Below are 22,841 nucleotides of genomic sequence, written 5' to 3'. Positions count from 1 at the left end.
TAGAGGAGAAACGTTGAGATGTCTGAAGGTTTTCTTTAAGTAACAAACATTTTTGAAAACCTGGGTAGCCACATCAATAATTATTACCCCTCTGGTAATTACACTTCGATTTAGCTCTTATATCTCATCCCACATCTCAGATCTGGTTGACAACTGCTTAATCAATTTATGGTGCTTTTTACACAAACAGGTGGTTTGGCTGTTTAATCCTTTTCATTGCAAGTTCATCTGTTGGGGATAATAGTTTCTGAGCATTTAAATGAGTGCTACAATAAACTGCAATTCCCTGATCAAACAGTGAAAAAAGTTGTTTTTTTTTTAAAAAATCCTTTTCTGTGCACACATTTCTGAAGCTCAGTTGAGAAGAAAAACTTCAGTGGGGGACCAAAGTCAGAGAACCTTAGAAGGCAACAAAGGCTACAGCTTCTGCAGGTACTCAGCTCTTGACAAAGCCTTGACTATGAGCTCCTGGCAGCCTTTTGCCATGACCTCCCACACATTTAGAACACAGGCACTAGTCCTCACCAAGAAACCATTTCCACTCTGCCCCCCAGATCAAGGAAAAAGGGTCATTAAGAGACAAACCTGAGGACTGGAATCCTTCCATTGTCAAAGTGGATGGTTAAACACAGACAGCTCACCTGGGAATTGTGGTGGTGGGCCAGCCTGCTAGGGATCTGCAGGAACTCCACCTTGGGAATTCAAAGAAATTATATTCAGTGTGATGAACATATTTCTACCTGTCTGGGTTAACAGCCTGTGATCCCTTTGTGTCCCAAACTGCCGGTGAATCACTGGAAGCAGAAAGGGAAGCTTCACCTGGAATATTTAACAGCACCTGCTGGGGTTAAAGGCTGACTGCTGGCAGTGGGATAAGCAGAGTCAAAAGACATTAATTGTCCTTAGAGAAGAACCCATGAAGTGAATGGCCCTGTACCTCCATCACTTGGTCCTGTCAGGATAAATCAGCTTGCTTGGTCTCTGCCTTTCTGTAAGCTGAATAAACAAAACCCTCAGGAAAATGATTGCTATTTCCAGTGAAACGAGCATCCTTTCTTTCACTGATCTGCAGAGCAAAAAACTGCCAAGAAGGCATAGAGAGGAAGACAGTAAAACAATTATCAAAGAGGAAATACCATCCCCAAGTCAAATTTGGCTGGTTGAGTTGGCAGGATAGGATCAGTAAGGGTATAATCAGAGAGAAAAGAAAAACAGAAGGCATCTGAATTGATGGGAGGAGGAAACAGAAATAGATTGTTCAGCCTTGCAGCCTATTGGTGCTGCTGTCAAACACAGCCAACCTTTCCAAGGCTCCTTTGGGAAGTCTTGTGCTCTGCCAGGACACATAGATGTAGCTTCAGCATGAAAGGGACCTTCAGCTGCTTTGCAGCCAGTGCCCCAGGCTCTGCGTGCTTACTCCTACTGTAAGTCTATGATGATTAGGGAGGGGGAAAACTCCCAGGATTTGCATGTAAATGAGAAATCCCCTCAGTATTTACAGCCAGACTCACTGGCAGGTGCTGTAGGACTCTGCTTACTCTGCCTCAGTAAAAACTCATGGTGACAAGGAAGCAAAGCCTAGAGATGAGCCTTTCCCAGCCAGGCTGTGCTGCTGAGCAGCTGGGTGTCCCAGCCTGGCTCTCCTCAGTGACCAGGCGCCGTGTCCCCACGAGAGGGCTGCAGAGGCTGGGGCATCGCAGGGAGCATGCAGAGCCCTCAGCTAAAGGGCTCAAAGTACCTCAAATGCATGTGGCCACTCCCAAGAAGCTGCTTCTTTCAAAAATGCAAATCCTTGTGACATTTGTCAAAGCATCATTAAAAAGGATTAAAAAAAAAAAAAAATTAGTAATTCGCCTGATTTTTTTAGACTTTTTTCCCTTCCTGTTTTGCGTTTTGTTCTGCTCAGTTTTTGGTTGTATGCTCCACACAATTCAAACCATCGGCATCAGATGACTTTTTCTTTCTGCTTTTTTGAAATAAATCTTTTTTTGGAAGTTCTTTTGAAGCCTCTGCATCTCTGTTTTCTGCAATTAGGCTTTTTGTGTTAATTACACTGATTGTCAAACCTTCCATCTTTCTCATGCTTGGCTGCCATTCACTGCTCACGGTGCCCGGTCACTACACCACCCATTCCTTTTCATTTTGGATTTTTTGGTAACTGGCCATGCCATGTCCTAGCTTGACACCAGCTTTTGGTCTTAAGCTCCAATTCAGCCAAGGAACGTATGCATAATTCTAAACACAAGCTTGACTAGGAAAAGCTTGGCTGGTCACCTAGCCCTGGAAACGTTGCCCTGACAAGGAAGATCAACAGCACCTAAACAGCAATCTCAGACAAGGACTCCCACTCCCTCTGAGTGAGAACAGCTGAAATCCAAGCTCTACCTCATCTGTCTGAAACAGTTTGAGCATGGGTAACACAAACACTTCAGTCCAGGGAGATCTACATGGTAATTGTGATTTTCTGCGGGTCTGAAGGACGTAGCCTTGATTTTAGCCTGGAAACCTCTTCTGTAACAGATATTAAATGTCAAACAACCCAGAATCCCCTGTTTAGCCTATATATAGTAACAGCCTTAGTTTGGAAAGTCCCACAGAGAAAACCCACATGGGATTTCTCCAGAATCCATCTCTATCCCGCTCTTGGTTGAAACCTGGCTCTTTGTCTGGTTTCTCTGTCCTTCAGAATTGCTACACTTGTTCAAATCCTTTAATTATGCCAATATTGGAGCAAAGTTTTGGCTAAACAGTAAACCAAAGCTTACCTATTTCTACCCAGCCAGGCTTTAGGCATGATTATTTTCAGATTTACATCCCCTTCTTACCATGGAGCCATTTTTCAGACTGATTCTCCTAAAGTTTAAACAAACAATTGATGCCAGCCTCAGCCATAGCCTCAGCATAGAAGCCAACAACTTTTGCTGTTGTCAATTTTAATCTAGGTCTAACAAAAAATCTTATTATATCCTTTAAATATGCCCAACCATCAACCAAAAAAAAAAAAATCTAACATCACACATATATTTAGTACATTTGGGTTTTTTACATCCTTTTTTTCTGCCCCAAGAGGGAACAAAGTTACTCCATGTCAGACTTCTACAGACCTTGTTCATCAAGAAAAAAAAGCTCTGGTCTAAATTTCAACCATGAATAAAACCTTCATGGCCTCATCTAAACCCAGTCCCTTAATTTTCATTATTACAGTGTATGCAAAGTATGTGAGTCACACAGATATCCCCTTTGGATAAGGCCACAAGGACTTTGTTCTAAGCCCTGAATGTGCACATTTAACCTTCTGAAATCAATTCACATAGCCATTACTAGCTGTTGTTTCATGCTTGTGGATTTGAGGCTTGGCTCTTATTGGAGAGTTGATTGATTAATTTCAACATTGCAAAACCCTCCTTTAGCCAGGGGGACATTTCTGGAGTTCAATTTTCTAACTGAAAACCATCCACAAGACTACCTTAAAATTATCTAATTTTGAACCTCTGAACCTTTTCACGAGAACTTGCATATGGACATCTTTCACATTTATTTTTTAAAAATACTTTCAGTCACTGTGTCACTGAAATTAGACGTGTGTATGATTTTTTCTCCTATTTCTTATTGTAGAATCTGAAGGAGATTCTCTTGTAGCTTGCCTGGAATTTACAACCTCTAAAAAGTGTGACAGAGAGTTAAGAGACCCAAAACAAGGTCCAGAACATACCATGTATAGGTTGAGGTTCTAGAACTGGGCATAAGTACGAGACAAATGCTAAAACAGGCAAAACTGTTTATTTTAGAAAGATCTCATTACTGAAGCAGAAAGAACAGTTAATTACTTTGCTTCTGTTTCCCTGGGAAACTGTTCCATTAATGGAATTTCCCACCAAGAAAAGTTAGCACTTTATTAATATTTTATTTGAAATTAAATCAAATTATGATCATTTGAAGAAAGTAATATAATTGCAATTTAATCTCTTTTCCATTTTCCTTCTAATTTAATTCAATATGTGATAAAGAGTGCGAAAATCAGAGAGAGTGGATTTTTATATCTATACTTCTTGGTTGTGAGAAAAGAGTGGGTAGTAGTAAATATTTGGGGAAACCTTAAATCTTAAAAAAAACCAACATGAAAACATGTAGCACTTTCATGTGCAATTCACAGATCAGCCTTTGAGGTGAAGCAAAGTGCACTGCAATGTTCTAAGATTTTTAAAAGTAGTTATAATTTTTATCCAGGCTTGGGAACAAAGGAAGCTGCAAAAGAAAGATTTCTCAATAAACACACAGACATGAAGAAATTGTAACATCAGATGACATGTGAGAAAAGAGTTACCTCCCCTGTTTTCTTACTGTTTTCCACCTTTCACAGAAATCCTGTAATGGTTGACTGTGGAGTTTAAAAAATCCTTCTAAGAAACACTTATATTATATATATATATATACATATATATATATCTATATTAATAGAAAAATACATAGCAAGCATTTTCAAATCAGAGATGAACCCTTAAATTTTTGGAATGTTTTACATTCTGAAGTAGGATTTCTTCTCCAAATGATGACACATGGTTTTAAATATTAGTACTAAATTATTATGAAAATATATTATGAATATGAACATTACCTTTAAATCCATTTGTTTCAAACATAAGCTATCCTGCATGTATTCATTTTTCTAAGTGTGGAGTTGATATTAATATATCTGTATATCATATAAAATTATGGAAATAACTGGAATGTTGAGATTACTATGAAATTGTATGCATTCATACCACTTACATCTGCTGTCTGAAAAGGCTGTATCAGATATTCTTAGCAGATTAATCAAATGCTGTAGGCTTTCTGGTTATCTCTTTTCCCAGATATTACTGGAGTCATTATATGTGACACAACAAACAAAGCGTTGAACAAAAGGCAATGCTTGGACTGAAAATGAATCTTGTCTGCTTGGAAAAATGTATGTATTGAGAGTGATTCCTTCTCAGGATAGAAATGTAAACTGGTTTCCAGACAACGAGCAGCCTCAGGAATCTCAGTCTTGGGGGAATCCTGGGAGGGCAGCAGTGTTATGGGTGAGGAGTATGGGATGTGCTCTGAAGCAATTATCCCTCTTAATGTTGTCTAGGAAAGCAACATCAGTCTCTTCCTCTGACATGGACAGCAGTGCCCTAGAGGTGGTTAACTCATAGGATCCAAGAAATATCTGTACATGAAAGAGAAATGCACTCCGTCCCTTATTTGGCTAATTAAGCAGAAAACCAGTATTAGCAGTTTTGAGAAAATCCAAGACAAATTTAAGCATCTGGTATTTTCCACTCATCTCTTCATTGGGGCTTTCTTGGCATATGAGCTGTATTTTTGGCTGATTTCCACTACAAGCAGAGAAAAGAAGAAGTCAAGAAGTGTCCTCACTTTCCCACCATTCATCCTCACTCTTTTCCAAAAACACAGTGATAAAGCCAGAGTAATCTCCATGGGCATCCCAGGCATAGTGGGACATCTGACTTTCTTCTAAAAAATTTGTACTATATATAGTTGCAATATATTTGACATATTTTCTCTACACTCTTACTTGGAGAGTCTTGACGGCTCTTTTGGCAACTCCTTTTCTTGCTGCCTCCTCAGCTACAAAAGGCTGTTTTGCTTGTCAACCATAGTTGCATTTGCAAAAAAAAAAAAAAAAAAAAAAAAAAAAAAGAAAAATAACCAGAAGGAGAATGCCAACAAATCAGCAAAAGAATAAAAGTCTTTTCCCTTCATCTACAAATATTTTCATGTATCTACGTTCTGTGCAAATAACTGTATGTTCCCACGTTTAACCAGGAGTTGTAATCGTGACTGAAAAAGAAAAATTTCATGCTATTCATCTTCAAAATGATGGTGTGTGAGAAACTTTCAGCCTCTTAACGGAGCTTACTTGACTTCCCTTTATCAGGACCGTAAGTTTACAACAAATAAATAAAACCTGTTTCTTGCACATGAGGAATACAGGTCTTGCACACACATTCCCTCTAAACAGTTCAGCTTCAGTCAAACAAGGCTACAGTGAAATGTAGTTTGGGGTCTCATGTTTAACACCGGATGAAGAAATCACAGCAATATAAATTACAGTTTGATCTCCAACAGAGACAGTTTAATAGGCCATGATTTAGCAAAGCATTTAAGCAAATGTTTAAATCCCATTGATTTAAGTGGGATTTAAGTACATATTAAGTACTTAGTTGAATTGAGGCCATACTGTGAAGGGACTCTTAGAACAAGGAAAGCACATTAGGCTTTAGGGATCTTTATTTACAGCTCAGATGTTTAACTTTGCAAATTTGGCTTAGGAACCTGTATAATGCAAAAAGGAGCCAAGGACAGAATGCAAGAACATTTGGCTGCCCAGGGTCACTTCAGGATAATGCAACATACCAATATGGGATTTAGTTTCTAAAATACTTTTATCCTGAAATTTACCACATAGAATTTATAATTAATCTGACTTGCCTTAATGTGTCATTCAGTGCTTCATTGTACATACAGATTTCCGAAGCTGCCAAATTTCTTGAGGTCTCATTTATTCTTCTCCCATTTTTCCCTCTCACTTTTAACCCCAACCTTCTGGTCGCAGGGTGAGGAGGAGGCACATGGCACTTGCTGTTTGTCAATCAACTCTCACTGCAAAGCCAGAAACATAAAAAGCTAAAAGCAACAAGTGTTTCATCCTGGAACATGAAAATGTGCTTCCCCAAGAGGGGATCAAACCAGATCTTTCATTGCACTTTAAGGAGCTCTGTTAAAATGATATAATTTCTCTCACAGGTGTATCCAAACTGTGTTGTGTCTCTATGGACTTTGCTAAATACTGGAGCTGTAACAAAGTATTATACTGCCTACAGGGGGACTTTTAGTTATTTCTTTATCTTTTCTTCTTGACCCCAGATATTATACAACTTATCTAACTCTACTGACACGATTGCAGAAGACTGAACTATTTCTATCTATCTTGCAGAGAGGAGCTTGCTTTTGGGGACATTAATAACTCTTGTTGTCAGTTTTTCTGTTTGGGAATGAGCCTATTTCCGGAGAGGTCTGGGAAGCTTGGCTTTCTTGGTCGAATTACAACCAACAGGAAACAGAACATTATATCATGGACTGCACTGCATTTTGAAGGGAAAAAGGGAAATAAAGACTCAAGGTTTTATGGAATCACCCAATCATACATGAAAACAGATTACTTTTGAGAGAAGTTCTTATTTAGCAGTATACCCTGAGACTTATTAGAAACCTTCTTCTTGGTTCTATCTTTAGGGCAGGTCCAAATAACACCATGATCAAATTTTAGACCTCTAAAAAAAAATCCTTTCAATTTCACTGCTCAGGCTGGCTTATTTCTAATAAACATCTAGTTATATAGATAACACTGTAGAAATCAATAATATTCATAATTCCACAAATAAATAATGAGTATTTTCTGTTAGTTAAGAAGGATGAGCAATGTTTTCAAGGCATTTAATTTGCTGCGGGGAAAGTATCCTAGCAAAACTAATCCCTGATTTATAAATTCAATTTTCAGATTTGTGCTGAACAAGTTTGTGATAATGCTACAAGTTAATCTCCCCCTTTCCTGACTCCTACCAGGTGGTAAATTTTCAGAAAAACATGTTTCATTCCAGTGAAGACACAGAGATCCATTTACAGTACAGCCACTACAAAGTACATACAAATACTCACCCAGCTCAAAAACATCCAAGTGCAAGGCCAATTTAACCACATGATAAACTGACTTTTCTGTCACTGTATGCACTTTTCCTGGTAATTAAACCCTCCTGAGGAAGTTGTATCAACCAGTGACAATCCTGACCTTTGTGGGTGCCTGTGGAGATGAGCACACACAGCCCTGAGCACACAAACCATCAACCCCCCTTGCTCTCACCTGAGTGTGTGCAAAATACTCTAATTCCATTAGACAGACTTGCTCTGGATTTCTTAGAACTGTGCTAATCCCAGCTTGAAACCCAGGACACAGCAGTCTCTGAGTTGAGATACATTTCTAATGATTAACAGATAAATTAGGGAAATACTGAGCCTATTAAAATGAACATACTCAGGAATGTAATTGGATAGTGAATTAAATCATTCCTTTCACACTGATTAAACCAATAAAACAGGACGATGGTTTGTGCTCTGAAAGTGTATTACCTGACATTTCATCATACAATGCCAGAAAACAAAGAAGAAAGAGTAACTAAGCTTTAGCAACAACAAAATTCAGAACATTATGGCTATTTAAAGAACAGTTGGTGTTTCCACTGTAAATACTTACCTCAAAGTAAATTTTTACACAACCCAACATGTAAATATTTACTGTGGAGAGAAGCTTAATTTTTCTTCATTCTCAGTCATGACAAAACCCATCGGTCTCATTTACCTCCTCAGTTGGATTACTTTTTCAGGAAATACACTAGAGGTTTCCAATACCTTTTGTTTTCATTTGCAGCCTCTCCAAGCAGTCTAAACTCCCAAGCAGTAGAAAGTAAATAGCTTGTGTTGCACAGTAAAACAGTGGTTCTATGCTGGAGGGGGAAAAATTAACAGTTTTTCAGTAAACTTTCTGTTTGGTATATTACTACATTGAGCCAGTGTCAGTTTAACCCCAAATTTGTGTCACAAATTGTGTATGTTAACAAAATAAATGCCAAAGAGAGGCTGTTCTCATTCAGAACATATGAATCCATATCCAATCTCAATAAAGTGTGAAGTAGGAATCTCAGGAATTACCGTAGGTGTGAGAATCTCATGCCGGTGGAGTTAAAATACTCCCAGCAGTCACACCCCGAATGTCCCTGGGTTTTGTTTGTTTAAATTACCATCTAGGAGCTTAATGATTTAGGAGAACTGTCAGTGTCTCTTTTCTAGAGGGTGAAATGTGGGACTGATGAGCTCTAACCAGGGCAGCTACACTTGGTTTGAGTCCTATGAAGAGGCTCAGTAAAGAAAACCTCAGCCCCCGAGATCTGCCACTGCATCCTGTGCTCTGCTTGCTGCAGAGCTGCCAGCCGTGTGAGGGGAGAACTGAAGCAGCATTTATAGGATGTGTCTTTTTTCAGCCCACAGGAATCCTGAAGTACTCGAGCTAATGCTCCACAGGCCTGCTCGAGCCTTGGAAGCCGTCCAGCAGTTGCAATGGAGAGATCAGGAGAGATTAATTTCATCTACTGCTTGAGTCAAGTATTCTGCTTCAGGGTAAAACAGCACTTTTTTGACCTCACCCTGGTAAGATTAGACTGTTCCTGGTACCAGAGTTATTTTAACGCAGAGAAAGGCTTCATTGCAGCTTTCAGAGCAGGCTGACTGCTCTTTTGGTCTCCTCGGTGTGTGACTATCAGTTTATCACCTCATTTGTACCACCGGGGCTCCTGGCAGGTCACTGCCAGCATCGTGATACAAGGGACCAGACAGCTCTCGGTGCAGTGCCACCACCCCACCCTGTGCCACACTGAGACATGCACTGGCACTCACCCACTGATGAGACTTCTAAAGGAATGTGCTGAAATTGGCCAAGGAATCATCCTGGACCAGAAGGGAATTTACTGAAGGAATTATCCAAATGAGGCTGGAAGGCTCTAAGCAATGTAATATGTTGTTTATTTCCAGCGTCTACGGGATATATTATCCCTCAGATAAAAACTAAACCCATGAGAGAGGGAAGTTATTTGGTAAAACCACCACAAGAAACCAGGAAGAGTCATTGTATCTTCAAAAGCAAAGCTATTTTCAGGCCAACAAAGAGAAGGATTTTGAATTCTCCGCTTTAAATATTCAAAATATTCCAAGAAGCATTTTGAGAACCCCTTGAACATGGCCAAAAGCACAGGCCTTATAACAGGCTATTCCTGTTTCTGTGGCATTGGCATCAGGTGTTTTTCTACAATTTTCCACAGAAACCTTTGCCTTGTACTGTTGTACTCCACAGGTACTGAGAAACAATGCCACAGACAACAGTGTTCCCTGTAGCTTTCCTCCATTTTTATAGGTTATGCTTTATGGTTTGGATGATTTGAAGTAGACTATTTGAAGTAGACTTAAAAGGCAATTATTTCTTTCAATGTCCTACAAGTTTTATACCAGAGCTATGATTCTATTACACAGACATTTCTGCTCATCTCAGTGCAAGCTGTCGTTTACTTGCAGATGACACAGTGTGACCATCTGAATTCCTGCTAATAGTTACTTAAGAATGTAAAGCTAAATTAAATAACTATCCATATAATCAAAAACACAATAATCTCTATAATTAGCTCTTTTTATCATTTTTCTTTTTTTTTTTTTTCCCCATAATAGAACAGAAAAAGACCAGGACTTCTCAGACACTAACAAGAATCAAGAACAGAGTAAGATCAAATATCTTTGTTTTACCAACAATTTTTAGGCTCAGAGACCAGCAAGTCTGTGGAAAAGTCAATACACAGACTTGTGGGCACCATTATATAATTTCCTGTTGCTTTTCCAAGAATCACATGATCATTTAATGTGGCACTTGCAGGAAATATATAAAAAGGAGTATTGAAGACAGAACTGCAGCAGTGGGATGACATCAATACAAATGCAAATACACACCATTCAGAGATTATTCCAAGAATGTCATTAAAAATTATCAGCTCTATGAATTCTGAGAGCCCAGGATGGGTGTGCCAAAGCACCTCTTTGGAAGGCCATTGCCAGCAGAGCACAGAAGGCACAATCCAATAAATGAGGCTATTCTTTTGAAGAGATGCTAAGGTTGATACATTACCAGTACCTGAAGAACAACCCAGACCCTAGGAAGGCAAAGCAAGTACTGAAATGAGTACAAAACCACATGATTCAAGATTTCCAGAGGCCTGGGGAGACACCCATTTGTTCAAATGCAGCCAGAACAAAACATTCACAAAACATACAATTTTCCTTTGTGCCAATTATTCTGTGGAGTAACAGCCTGGAGGCCTGACACCTTCATAGTTTTACCTGCACTGGGGCATTGAGGAATGGCACCTCTATCTCACCCCAGCCCTAGGCAGGGGGGGTCTAGAAGCTCTTTGTATTAGCCTGGCACTGCAGAAACTCCCAGGCCAACAAACCAAGAGGGAGGACCAATATTGGCTGCAGTAGAGCAGCAGCAGAAAGCAGGGTGGAAAATCCAGCTCAGGTTGTTTTCATCAGGGTTTAATTTAACCCTGTGCTAGTACAGTTCAAACCATGTTAGTGTCAGCAGCTACTCTGAGATTTACTGAAAGGGTGTAAATGGCACCTTAAAACACTATCCTTTGTTTGGAAGAGGAAAGTACTTGGGATTGCTAATATTATGCCCAAATACACTCAAGACTCAGCTATGGACAGTAGATTTTATTAGAATCAAGTTTAGCAGCTTATTTTTAGTCTATGTCAAGCACTCAGTAGAGGGGAAGAGATCCCCCAGCAAGTATTCAATTAGTAACAATGATCTCACAATTGTATTCCTGCTGCCTGGGACACTCATTACTCATAAAATACTGAGCTCTGAACACTGGCTGAAAACACTGCTACCAAGTGTGAAATAAGGCAGTGGAAGAGAACAGGGAATAATAACAATAAAAAGAAAGACTTCTAAAAGTTATAAACCAATAAAAAGGAGTCTGAACATTACAAGGTAAAAAGCAGGAGGTGTTAGAGAAATGCCAACAGAGGAAAGGCCTCAGGCTTCTATTTTCTCATGCCACCTATCCCAAAGAACTTGGAAATCCATAGATTTTCTTATTATGTAGTAACTACATACTAAAATATCACAGGATGGATCAGGTGCTGCAGTTCCCATCCTACTGATTTTCAGAGGAAGGTGAGAAATTTGTGAAGGGCAACTATAGGACAAAGAGAATGGTATCCAAACATCTGCATAGGAGGAAGGGTAGTGCTTTCAGATTTTTACAATCCACCTGTAAATATACTCGAAACTCTTACCAGCTCCTCTGACAGAGGTGTCTGCAGGGTGCACATATCCAGGAACTCCCCATGGGCCTGAAGCTCAGCTGCTTTCCAAGAACCTCATTCTGCAACCCCTTAGAACAAATGTGCACCAACACCACCCTGCCCTGGCATTTCCCTTCAGCTCTCCCTGCAGTGTGTCACAGCGTGTGCAACCTCAGTTGAAGTAAATAATGTTCTTTCTCTTATATTTGATGACTTTCACCTGATAACTGGAAAGGGCCCTGGTCATCAGGACTGCAAATCTGTTTTCCCTTTGTCTCTGTCGGTGTTACGCCCCAATTTGCTTTTTCTGTTGAAGGCAGTCAGGGACTCAAGATGGCAATAGAGAGCTGGAAAACACATATTCCAGGAAAATGCTATAAATATCCCTTTTGTTGCTTAATGTGTTGTTAAACCTCTTGCTAGAGAGGCCTTTAGTGTTAATCTGCCCATCAGTCTCTCAAAAATTCCCATCCAAAATTATCAACAAATAGTTTGGTCAGTAGAGAATGTTTATTTGCAGTTGCACAACTCTCAGTTTGCAGAATATTATCTGCTTAAAACATAAGCAAACAGACACAGTCTAGGAAAACCAGGACTGTGAAAATTAATTCATAACCTTATTTTGTAGTAAATTTAGTGTTAGAAGATTTAGCAACGTTTAGCATATTTGGGATATATCATGTGCCTCACAGGCAAATATTGTATTATTTTTTTTCAATGGCTATCAGTAAAAAATATGATTTTAGAAAGCAAATGTGCATTTTTGTAAAGAGGTTTCTAGTTCCCCTTGTGTGGAACCACCCCACAATACAACTGGATGCAGGGTTTCTGGCTTGGCTTTGAGGCTGCTGTGGAGAACTGCTGTGTGCTCCCTGCCAGGTGCTTCCTTCCATCCCAGAGGTGGCAGCCTGGAAATGATGAATGAACTAATTCATACAGTCTGCAGCTATCTGAGTGTCAGAGATATACCTAATATGTATTACATATGTCTAGCTATAAGGACACAAACTAAATTTGGGTTACTAGCACTGAAAAGCCAAGGAATTGTACAATTATCACTTACCAGTATTTCCCATGTTAAATACATCCAAAAAAGAGTAACATTTTCTATAAGATTATCCTTAATTAGTCTTTGTTCCTTGAAGATCTTGTAATAGTTTACCTCTTTCAGCCTAAGTGACTCTACTGGCCAGAGAAGGTGCTCTGTGAAGGGCTGGGCCAGAGCTGATAAGGGTTTATCCCTTTTCTTCTGTGGACTTTGCATCAAGCCTACAGCTCCTGCTGGGGGAGAAAAAAAAATGTTTTTTTTAAAATAGAAAAGGCTAATTTATGCCTAAGCTCCTGTTTCTGATCAGAGTAAATGTTGAAAGCTTTAAAGCTGATTACAAATTAAAATATCTGTGTCCCCAAATGCTTGCCTGACTTCAAACAATTGGCTGCTGGGCAGGAGCTGCAGGGACAGGTGTGCTGAGAACTGACACCTATTCCAAGATCAGAAGAGGGCACTAGGGCTTAAGTTATATTCAGCATAATCCCAGACAAAAAAAGAGAGAGGGAGCAAAAAACAGTGAAAAGTGTCAGAAAGAGTCTTTTGTTATTCTAGTGCTTCTCTCTCAAAAAGTGAGAAAACAGGCGGGGCTGGAGGCCCATGGGACCAGGATCTGTGGCAGCTCCAGCACAGCTCAAGGGGCAAGTCCTGTCACAAACATTTACAGCAGAGCCTCCAAGCTGTGGGACCTCATCCCCCACCACAGCCTCCCCTCCAGCCCTTGAATCTCTGCATGTTGTTCCTCTGCTGGGCTCTGTGCTGGCAGCAAAGGCAAAGCCACCAGGATGGCAGCTGCTCACAGAGACAAAGAGCTGCCCACCCACCCACCCACCCTCCCGAGCATCAGGAAGAGTCAGGAGATGCCCCTCGTGGGCTTAGGAGAAACAGGGAATTTTACACTGCAGCTTAGTGGTGATACAGAGCCACACACCCCTCAACAAAAAGCCCCTTTGTGTCTTGTTCTCCTCGCAGCCATGAAACAGAGTAGTTGCATTATGATTGTTACTTGCTGTTAAATCTGATGTGGTGTTTTGAAACAGCACAAAATGAATTTTCATGACACAGGACTTTGCCCCAGATTGTGCATGTCCTGTGTTAAGGGGGTACCTCCAGTGGTGGTGTGGAAACCACTCGACACAGTGCAGTTTAAATCAGCCAGCTCAGCTGTTTTATCTCCCTCTGCTATCTTTGCAGAGAGGATTACCTGGACAAAGAGAACCCAAGGTTTCTCTGAAACACCTTCTGTGTGAATATTCTTCTCCCCTTTGGCTCTAAAGAGGATTTAGGAAGAACTGCACCACATAATAGTTAAAAGATACATGAATATCCACTATGTATCAATAAATCCATATAAATCCAAGACATGCAAACAGCTGTACTAGTTGAAGCCAAATTATCCTGTGTGATAAAAGATAAATACAGATGACTGTAATAGGAGAGTAATCAACACTTTCCCAGGTGTCCTTTCCCAACTCCCAGCAATTTGTGGCTCAGGGACTTCAAGTCAGATGTTGTCTTTTTTAAATATCCCTTGGTAGATTTTTCATGCATGGATTTCCTCCATCTTCCTCCAGAGATGCAACAAAGACCCAGAAGGAAACACAGTGAATTAATTTTCCTGACATTCATTTCCATTGTCCCCAAAAAAACCAACCCCAGGACTCCTTGCCCCACACAGGAGCCAGCCCATGCAAGGCTGCTGAGGAAGAACCTGTTGGCTACGACTGGCTTAGAGATATGAGTATTGTGTCCATTCCTTACTGCTGAACATGAAACACATGCAAATCTCCCTCCTGAAAGTCCATATCCACATACACCACCCTCATGGGGACATTTGGCATCAATCTTCCAGGACTTGGAGAACTCAGAGGCCAGAAAGCCCTTTCAGAGAAGAGAAAAAACCCTTTAAAAAGGAGCACCTCGAACACAATCGTGGTTTAAAAATAGATTTACAGCTTACTAAGATGGAAAAGTCAAGTTATCTAGTGTATATTCCTCTGTAAGCTGGAGGGGAAAAGAAATTTGGCTTATGCCTAGAAAAAAAGATATTCTGAACCCACCGAGATGGATTCAAATTGCATTTTGTAAGAAGAAATTATGAGTACAAGCGACCATCTGTCTTTGGTTTATTAAATGGTGCCTTTCAAAATGCAAGATCCCTAGCCTGAGTCTATTTTCTATTTAAAAAATAATTATTATTGTGTTTTACTAAAAATTGAGTGAGGAAAAGCTGAATTTCTCATGCTGCTTCTAAGATAGACAGGAACAGAAGGGGACTGGCACATTTGTGTGTAAATCAGGAGTGACTTTATCAAAGGAATTAATACTTTGGGTAGAATGCAGAATAAAAATAATAATTAAAAATCAGAGAACAAAGCATTTGGATTTCTGAAGCAGCCTATGTTACAGCACCTCCCCACAGACTGACACTGACAAAGCTTAGCAATGTGGTTTCCCAATGTGTTTGAGGGTAGCAGGTCTCTGTACCTAAAGCCAGATCTTCTAAGATGACTTGTTATTGCTCTGGCCTCTCCCTTGGACCAAGAATTGTAAATCTTACTCTGCAGCTTTTAGATCACCTTGCCAACTCAGGCCAGTATCTCTTCTGCTCCAGTGAGAAGGTGCTAACAGTTGTCTTCTCAAACCTTAGGAGAAGATACACATCTGTAGCACAAATATCAGCACATGAGGAACCCACAGGAAGTTGAGAGGAAAGGGGTGGAAAGACTGAATTACAGGGAGATAAAGCTGCTGTACAATGGGCTTTCCCAGGAGACCTGGGCAACCACTGCTGTTCACCTGATATAAATGTCTGTGGATGTAGGATATCAACTACAAATCAACAACAGAATATGCAGAATATCTAAAACATAAATTTGGTTAATGTGGAAGACCCTGTCAGAGCTTTTTAACTCCTCACAATTTAATCATGACACCACTGAGGTTATCTACCCCAGACTGGCTATCACTTCTCTCCAAAACAATCTCTTTTTGGTCATCTTTGCTTTTCAAACTCAAGAAGTTGAGTGAATAAACTAAAAATGCAGATTATCAGAGGAACACAAACAATGTTGTCTTTCATATAGTCCATCCCATGTTTACAGTACACATGCCATTTTTATCTAAGGACCAAAATAAGAGCCCGTATCTAGCCAGATCCTCCTTGTTGCCAGTACTCCCACCTCAGAATTAGTCAGGTCACATGAACACATCACTGAAATAAATTGTCTTGCTGGACAAGTGGTTCTTTACATGCACAGTCACAGTCACGACAGCTCAGGAGATTCTGATGCACAGATTAAAGGTATGATCTCCCACAGAGATCTAAAAAGGCAGTAACACCCACCAGAAATTTACTACAGTTATGATTCAGGATCTTGCCACCAACGTCTTGGAATGTCTGGATATTTTAGCAGAGACATTGCAGGGGGCATACACTGTCAGAAATATCCAAAGGATTTCCATTAGCCAAGAAAAAGGAAGAAAATACTTAAGGAGGGTATATTCCTGACTGCAAAATTGTACTGATGTAGTTCTTAGAATTTTGAAATTGGTCTCCCTACTCCACTGGTGTAAAGCTGGCCAGGAGAGAAGGATTCCTGATGGCACTTTGTGAGAAATGGAAGCTGAATTTGAAATGAAGTAGCTAATTTATAGCTAATGCCTGCTAATGATAGCAGCAAAAATGTGTGCTTATTGCAAACATTTAAAACTTCGAGGGCAGACATTTACAAAGGTGCGAGTCAGTAGTGCCTTCATAAAGCTGGAAAGTAAAAAGACATAAATGAGCATTAATGTTATTTTTAAAAGGGAAAACACCAAAGTTATACTAATGCAGATGCAGAATAAAAACCACAGCAATTAAAAAAATAATTAGGATAAAAAGTGTGGCAGCTTAGTGGGATTGATTTGCTCTTTGAAAGTCAATAATAAAAAAATCACTGCTTTGAAAAGGAAGGACAGGTTCACTAAAAGGCAAATGCTCATTACTTTTATTTTAAAAAGTATGCAGAATAATGAGGAAAAGTTGAAAGCTAGGGGTGTATTTTGGGGGAATATGTCATAACCCAGACATTAAATGGGAATAAAACTACATGATTTCAATCTGGGACTTTAAAGACATGAGATACACATTTATATATCTCTTGGAAAAGGGACAGTGATTTTATAGGATCTTCCTTTAAATTTAGACCTTTGGTATTTTCAAGTATTGAATATACCATCAGGAAACGTTAGGAGCAATGTGCCAGCTTCACTGATATCATCCATTTCTATCTGATCAAGCCAGTAACAGATTGGACACAGATTGATCAGGATAAATTTGTGTGGAGTTCAGCTCTCCCTGGAAGAAAGCACTACATGAAGTTAAACATGGTTTCATGGTATTAGGAGAAAATGATGAAAACAGCATGGAAAAGCAGAGAAATGCTCTGAGGCAGTCCACATTTGTAAATGAAGTGATAAAAATGGTGCAGGAATTGCCCTGACACCTAGCACTGGACATTTTGGGCAACCTCTGCTCCCAGGGAGGACACTTCTGTACTGATTGCTGCAGCACAGCTGGACATGCACCTATCATCATTCCCCAGGAAATCGTCCCAGCTCTTATTAATGCCAGCACAGGAGACATGAGGACATGACATGCTCCTTTTGGTAAGAGCTGCCTCTCAGAGCACAGTGGGGATTTGGACTGAGGGTTTAGTTTAGTGCCAGCTTGCCCACAGCTCTCCCTAATAACCATAAAAGCATCCCAGAATGGTGCCTTTTGAATTATAAAAGATGCTTTTCCAAAGACAAAAGGACTACCACCATCCACCCATCCCAAAATCCAAAAAAGACTAGAACATTGGAGAATTTACAATAAAATAAAACCATGGCTAATTTTTAACAGATCAGTGCTCTATCTTTGCAAGCTTTGTGTAGCAACACATTGTTCACTTCACCTTAACTTCACTATTATGTTATAGTTTGCACCACTGTAATTGTCTCTCTGAAAAGAGATCCCAAAAAGATTCAGAAAGGCATCTCTTTACCCAGTGCACTGACTGTGCTTATTGATGTGAGTGGTAGAATAATTTGCATGACAGCAATTAAGGAATTCTACAGCCAATTTATAATCTTCTGTTTTCATGGTATAGATAGCAAACATTTTCATGAAAGATGGCTGACTTGACTGGATGGATTTTAACTTTCACTTTGGTGACAACTTTCCTTTTTAAAATATCGAATGAAGACATCTGCAGACATCAAAAAAAAAAAAAAGGAGAGAAAAACCCTCACAACTTCTGCTTCTCTGTGGAAGATGTTGAGAACTATCACATTTACACTGCAGTCACAAGTGTGCAGACCTGTTCCTCATGCACAGCATACACAAACCAGCATTTGAGGTGATTGAACGGAAGAGTGCACAGGCTTGCTCAATATGCTCCTTCCTTTAACCACAGAATTTACTGCTTGTAGCAACAGCTAAGAAAAATTTAAATTGTGGTTTTTGCTGAAGTGCACCACTAACCAACAATTCTGCCATAAGAAAAACTGATTACATAAAGCCATAAAGCACTGCAGCATAACAATATACATAATTAAGAAATTAAAAAGTAGTTAGGAAATCTCACCAAGACCTTGGTGGAATTAAGATAAAATTTTACAAGTTGAGGAGCCAGCACTGAGACTGGAACAGTTTTTGGAGGGAGGGCAGTGTGTAGGATTGGGTTTTGTAAGGCAATGCTCATCCATAACTCAGGAAATGTTTTTGGTGAGCCTCATGGGGCAGAGACAGCTCCTTCCACCCTGCAGGCCACAAGTCTCAAGTTTCACACACTGCTCACAATAACCGTAAAGAACACTGTTAAAAAAAAAAAATAAAAAAAAAAAGAGCAAAAGCTCTATTTTTCCACCTCACAGATTCCTGCAGTAACCCCCACAGCTCCAAGGGCATGGAAGAAGTGGCAGTTTCCTACAGGAGAAACCTTATGGGCTGAAATAATGTAACACAGATAATGACAACTTTCTCCTTAACTAAGTACAGACATTTCTCTGAAGCCCCATGAGGGGCTGGCAACACCTGTTCAAGTTAAACATCAAAACTTGGATAAAGTCACCATATACTTGGTCCCTAGAAGGAAGAGTCACCTTTTGAGAAAGGCAACTGCTCTTGCTTTACTGTGGTGGGTCTTTTTGATGCTGGTAAACAGAACATGAAAAATACTCCAGCAACACAAACCTCCTGAAGGTGTGAACCACTGCTCGACTAAACTCTCATTGTCTGCGTGGCACTTGGGTTGATGTTTGTAACGAGATACTGTGAAAACACAAGTGAACTTGACCTTGCCCTTATCTTTGCACTTGCAAAGTGATCTCTGCTGGAAACTTCCTCGCATTTCCTTTCATGTGCCAGATCAAGACTGAGACCCATCAGATAAAGCAGCGTGCCTTGAAGGCTTGACTCGCAGCTGTCCCGACAGTTAACCTTAGCCATGGAAGAAAAACAATAATCAAACAATCTGTTTTCTTTGCCGCCCTACAACTGCTGCATCACATGATGTGACACAAGTTTCCCAACAGTGTGTACTTTGAAGCTGACAAGTGTTAAGCTGTGATTAAAAATTCCAAATGAACGTGAGTACCTGTCACTCAGATGGGTCCCTCAGCTGCGCTGGTGACCACAAGAAAACAGCCAGGAATCCACCTGCCCATTTATGTAGGAGGAAGGTGCTGCAGAGACTTAGAGGGTGCACCAGTTAACTTCCACAGCAGATACAGACTTGACTCACAATCAGCCTAAATGAAAAGCAGTTAGCTATTATTTTACCTTTAGGATCAAGGATTATACAGAAGACAAAAACCAAAACCCAAACATACCCAAAAAGCAAACCCCCTAAAATCACCATGGGAAATTTTGCACACCTGCTCCCAAAACTCACAGGTCTATTTTGATCAGTTTTATTACGTTGCTCAGGAAAATAGCTGTTTTATCAGCTAATTTTCATTTATCCATGAAAAACCTCTACCAAAACACACTAATTGTAATAAACGAACTAGAAGTGTAATTGGATAACTTTATTACCTTCAGGGGAAATTGTGATTTTTGAAGTAACTTCATGTCACACAAAAATGACAGCTCCTTGTGGACACTATTTCTTTCAAAACTATACTACAGCTAATTGTAGATGCTTTGAATAAGCACTTACAATTAAACAAATATCTGGTGTCTTGTTAGCAGGACACAAAATTGAGCTATTTTAGCTTCTTTGATGAATCACTCATTCCAAAACCTTTTTAGAGTAATGAATGCTTTTTAAGTAAACTGCAGCTGAACTGCAGAGGTTATTAAATTGTATTAAACAGACATTCTAAACATTAAATACCAAGTGAACACACTAAGTAGGAACACTACAGATGATTTAAATCAAGAACCAAAAGCTAGAAAGTGAATAGAAAAATTCAAAACATTTTCAATAATAGCTACAGCAAATACTCAAAACAGTTGTTTAGTCTAGATTAAATCCTTATTTGGGACATATTAGACTAAAAATGCCTTCTGGTGTTCATGTGCTGGCTTTCTTTCATGGAAGAGCAGGAGGAATGTGGGAGAGGAACAGTGACATTTTCCTCTCAAACATTTACTTGTATGAGTAATTTTACCACATGAAGACTCCTGTTGATTTTACCAGGACTATTTGTGTAAGGAGTTCCTCATGGGCATGATTGTTCACAGGTTCTGAGACATTAGAGGCTATTAACTCTCCTCCATGGTAATAACCTTATTTACATATTTATTCTCAATGAACAGTCCCGGTCATTGAGAGAAAATAAGGAAAAATATTTCACTGGAAAATATATTTCTCAAAAGTACAGTTATTTAAATTATAGGTTGTCAAAGCTGCTATCAAGCAAGGAGTTGACGAAAAGCAAGTCAGGAGTTTGGAAGTCACTTCCTTTTTTTTCCAACCTTTTTTTTTTCCTGAAAATTGACCCAAAAGAAAGAGGGGGAAAAAAGGCCCTGACACAGGAAACATCTTTAAATTTTGAACACCCCTCTTTGATTATGCTGCAGAAACCTCAAGTACAAAACAGTTCCTTTTCCCTTTCCCATACCAAAAATGTTACAAAACAGACTCCTTTCTCTTGTTTTGACTTACAAAAGTCCACATGAATTTTGATGAAAACGGGAGCTAAATCATATAGCACTTTACCCTTAAATTTGTAGAAAAAACAGTGCTTTTCACTGTCATGGCACTTTTCTTACGTCGCTGTAAATACCCACGGTAATGTGGGCACAGGTTTCTCTACAGAGAGTCTCTGTACAGTGTGTGTGCAGTGTCCTGGCAAATTCCAGGATGCTTCTACAGCATTGTTGGAAAAACCCCTTGTAATCACACAGACCTCAGGGCTCTCTGTGTATTACACAACCAGATCCTGGCTGAGAGCCTTTCCCTTCCCCACACCTCTTTCCATTTGAGATGGGAGAAGTCAATGTCGGCACTGGATGCCTCCTCGGATTCCAGCATCCCTGTGCAATCACCACAGCTGTTTCCAGAATAGGAGTAGGGATGACCTGGCACTCCAGTAGGGATGACAGGACGGACTCACAATTATCCTACTTTCACATCCACCTACAGTGACTTCTCTGGCCTTTGCCCACCTTGTTTTGGCCACTGAAAGGATGGTTGTCTCCCCCAAGAGCGATGGGCTTTAACATACAGGGTTATACCCACTGAGAGACCACGCACAACAAGAAATTAATATTTTGTTAGAAACATGACACTGAAACAAGGGCATTATAATCACTGAAAGATTTAAGCGGACGTGATTATAGTAATTTATATCTTGATGTGATTACAGTAATTTGTATCTATTAAAATTAACACACATTTTAAATCTCTTGCCATGTTAACTTTTTTTAAGGAAATTATACGCTTCAATTTAATGATACAAAATTCACCTCAAACACGTTACTTCTTTCTTTTCAATTTTGTTGCATAACTATAACACAACCACAAAACAAAAAGTACCAGATACAGAAGGATTAATTTACCTAAATGTGACCAGAATGAAATTGTGGGTATTTCTGGCAGTGTTGGTGAAGATTTTTTTTCTTTTGAAGGATCTTCTGCGTAAGTGACAAAACTGTTTCCTTCCCTTGACTTCACCTGTCATAAACATAGCATTAAAGGGACATATCAATATATCTTCAGCCCATACCAGCATTTCCCCAGTCAGATTTTGCTTTTATGTCATTCAGATCCATCCACATTTCCAAACTACAGGGGAGAGAGGATTTCTGACGAATAAATATATTGAGCAATTAAAATTAATGCCCAGAGTGGAAACTTGCTTGGATAATAATAGAAAAGTAATAACAGATAAGCAATCCTCACACTTTATGTGTTCAGAGGAGTTTCAAAACATCAATCACTCACCTCAGCATCAGGTAGCAGACGTGCTTTTGCTGTTTTACAGCTGAGGAAGGCAAGTGGCAGCAACAGAGGCATTTGGAAGAAGGATGAAATAGCTACAAGGACAGCATAAGATCAAGCACAGCTTTTCAGATGCTAATGTGAAGCTCTCAAGAGGCTTCTTTTTCTTCTTCTCTCTCCTCTCCCTGTGACACGAGGGGTCTCCAAGCTGCCACATAACTATGTTAAAAAACTGGGGAAAAGCCAGTGTTGACCAACTCTTCAATCTACTAACTTTCACCCACTAGCTGAGGTTCAGCAGTTAATGCTGTCCAAGCACTTTCTCCTGGATTTGAATTCTGATTCCTACCTTTGGAGAAGGATGTGTAAGCAGTGGCAAGCACAAAGGTTAGATGATAATGGTAATGAAGGAAAAA

General features: G+C 39.7%; 1 long non-coding RNA gene across 1 annotated transcript; it reads right to left on the bottom strand.

Moving 5' to 3' along the window:
* Positions 1-13,126: 13,126 nt before the first annotated feature.
* Positions 13,127-22,145, bottom strand: LOC138116700 (uncharacterized). Its single transcript, XR_011154308.1, has 3 exons — positions 22,044-22,145; positions 19,633-19,786; positions 13,127-13,236 (listed from the first exon to the last, which is right to left on the bottom strand). It is a non-coding gene; the product is annotated as an uncharacterized lncRNA (long non-coding RNA).
* Positions 22,146-22,841: the final 696 nt, after the last annotated feature.

This window comes from Aphelocoma coerulescens, chromosome 10 (genome assembly GCF_041296385.1).
Source record: "Aphelocoma coerulescens isolate FSJ_1873_10779 chromosome 10, UR_Acoe_1.0, whole genome shotgun sequence".
Taxonomy (NCBI): domain Eukaryota; kingdom Metazoa; phylum Chordata; class Aves; order Passeriformes; family Corvidae; genus Aphelocoma; species Aphelocoma coerulescens.
Note: the sequence above shows the minus strand (reverse complement) of the source record. Positions and strands in the feature narration are given on the sequence as shown.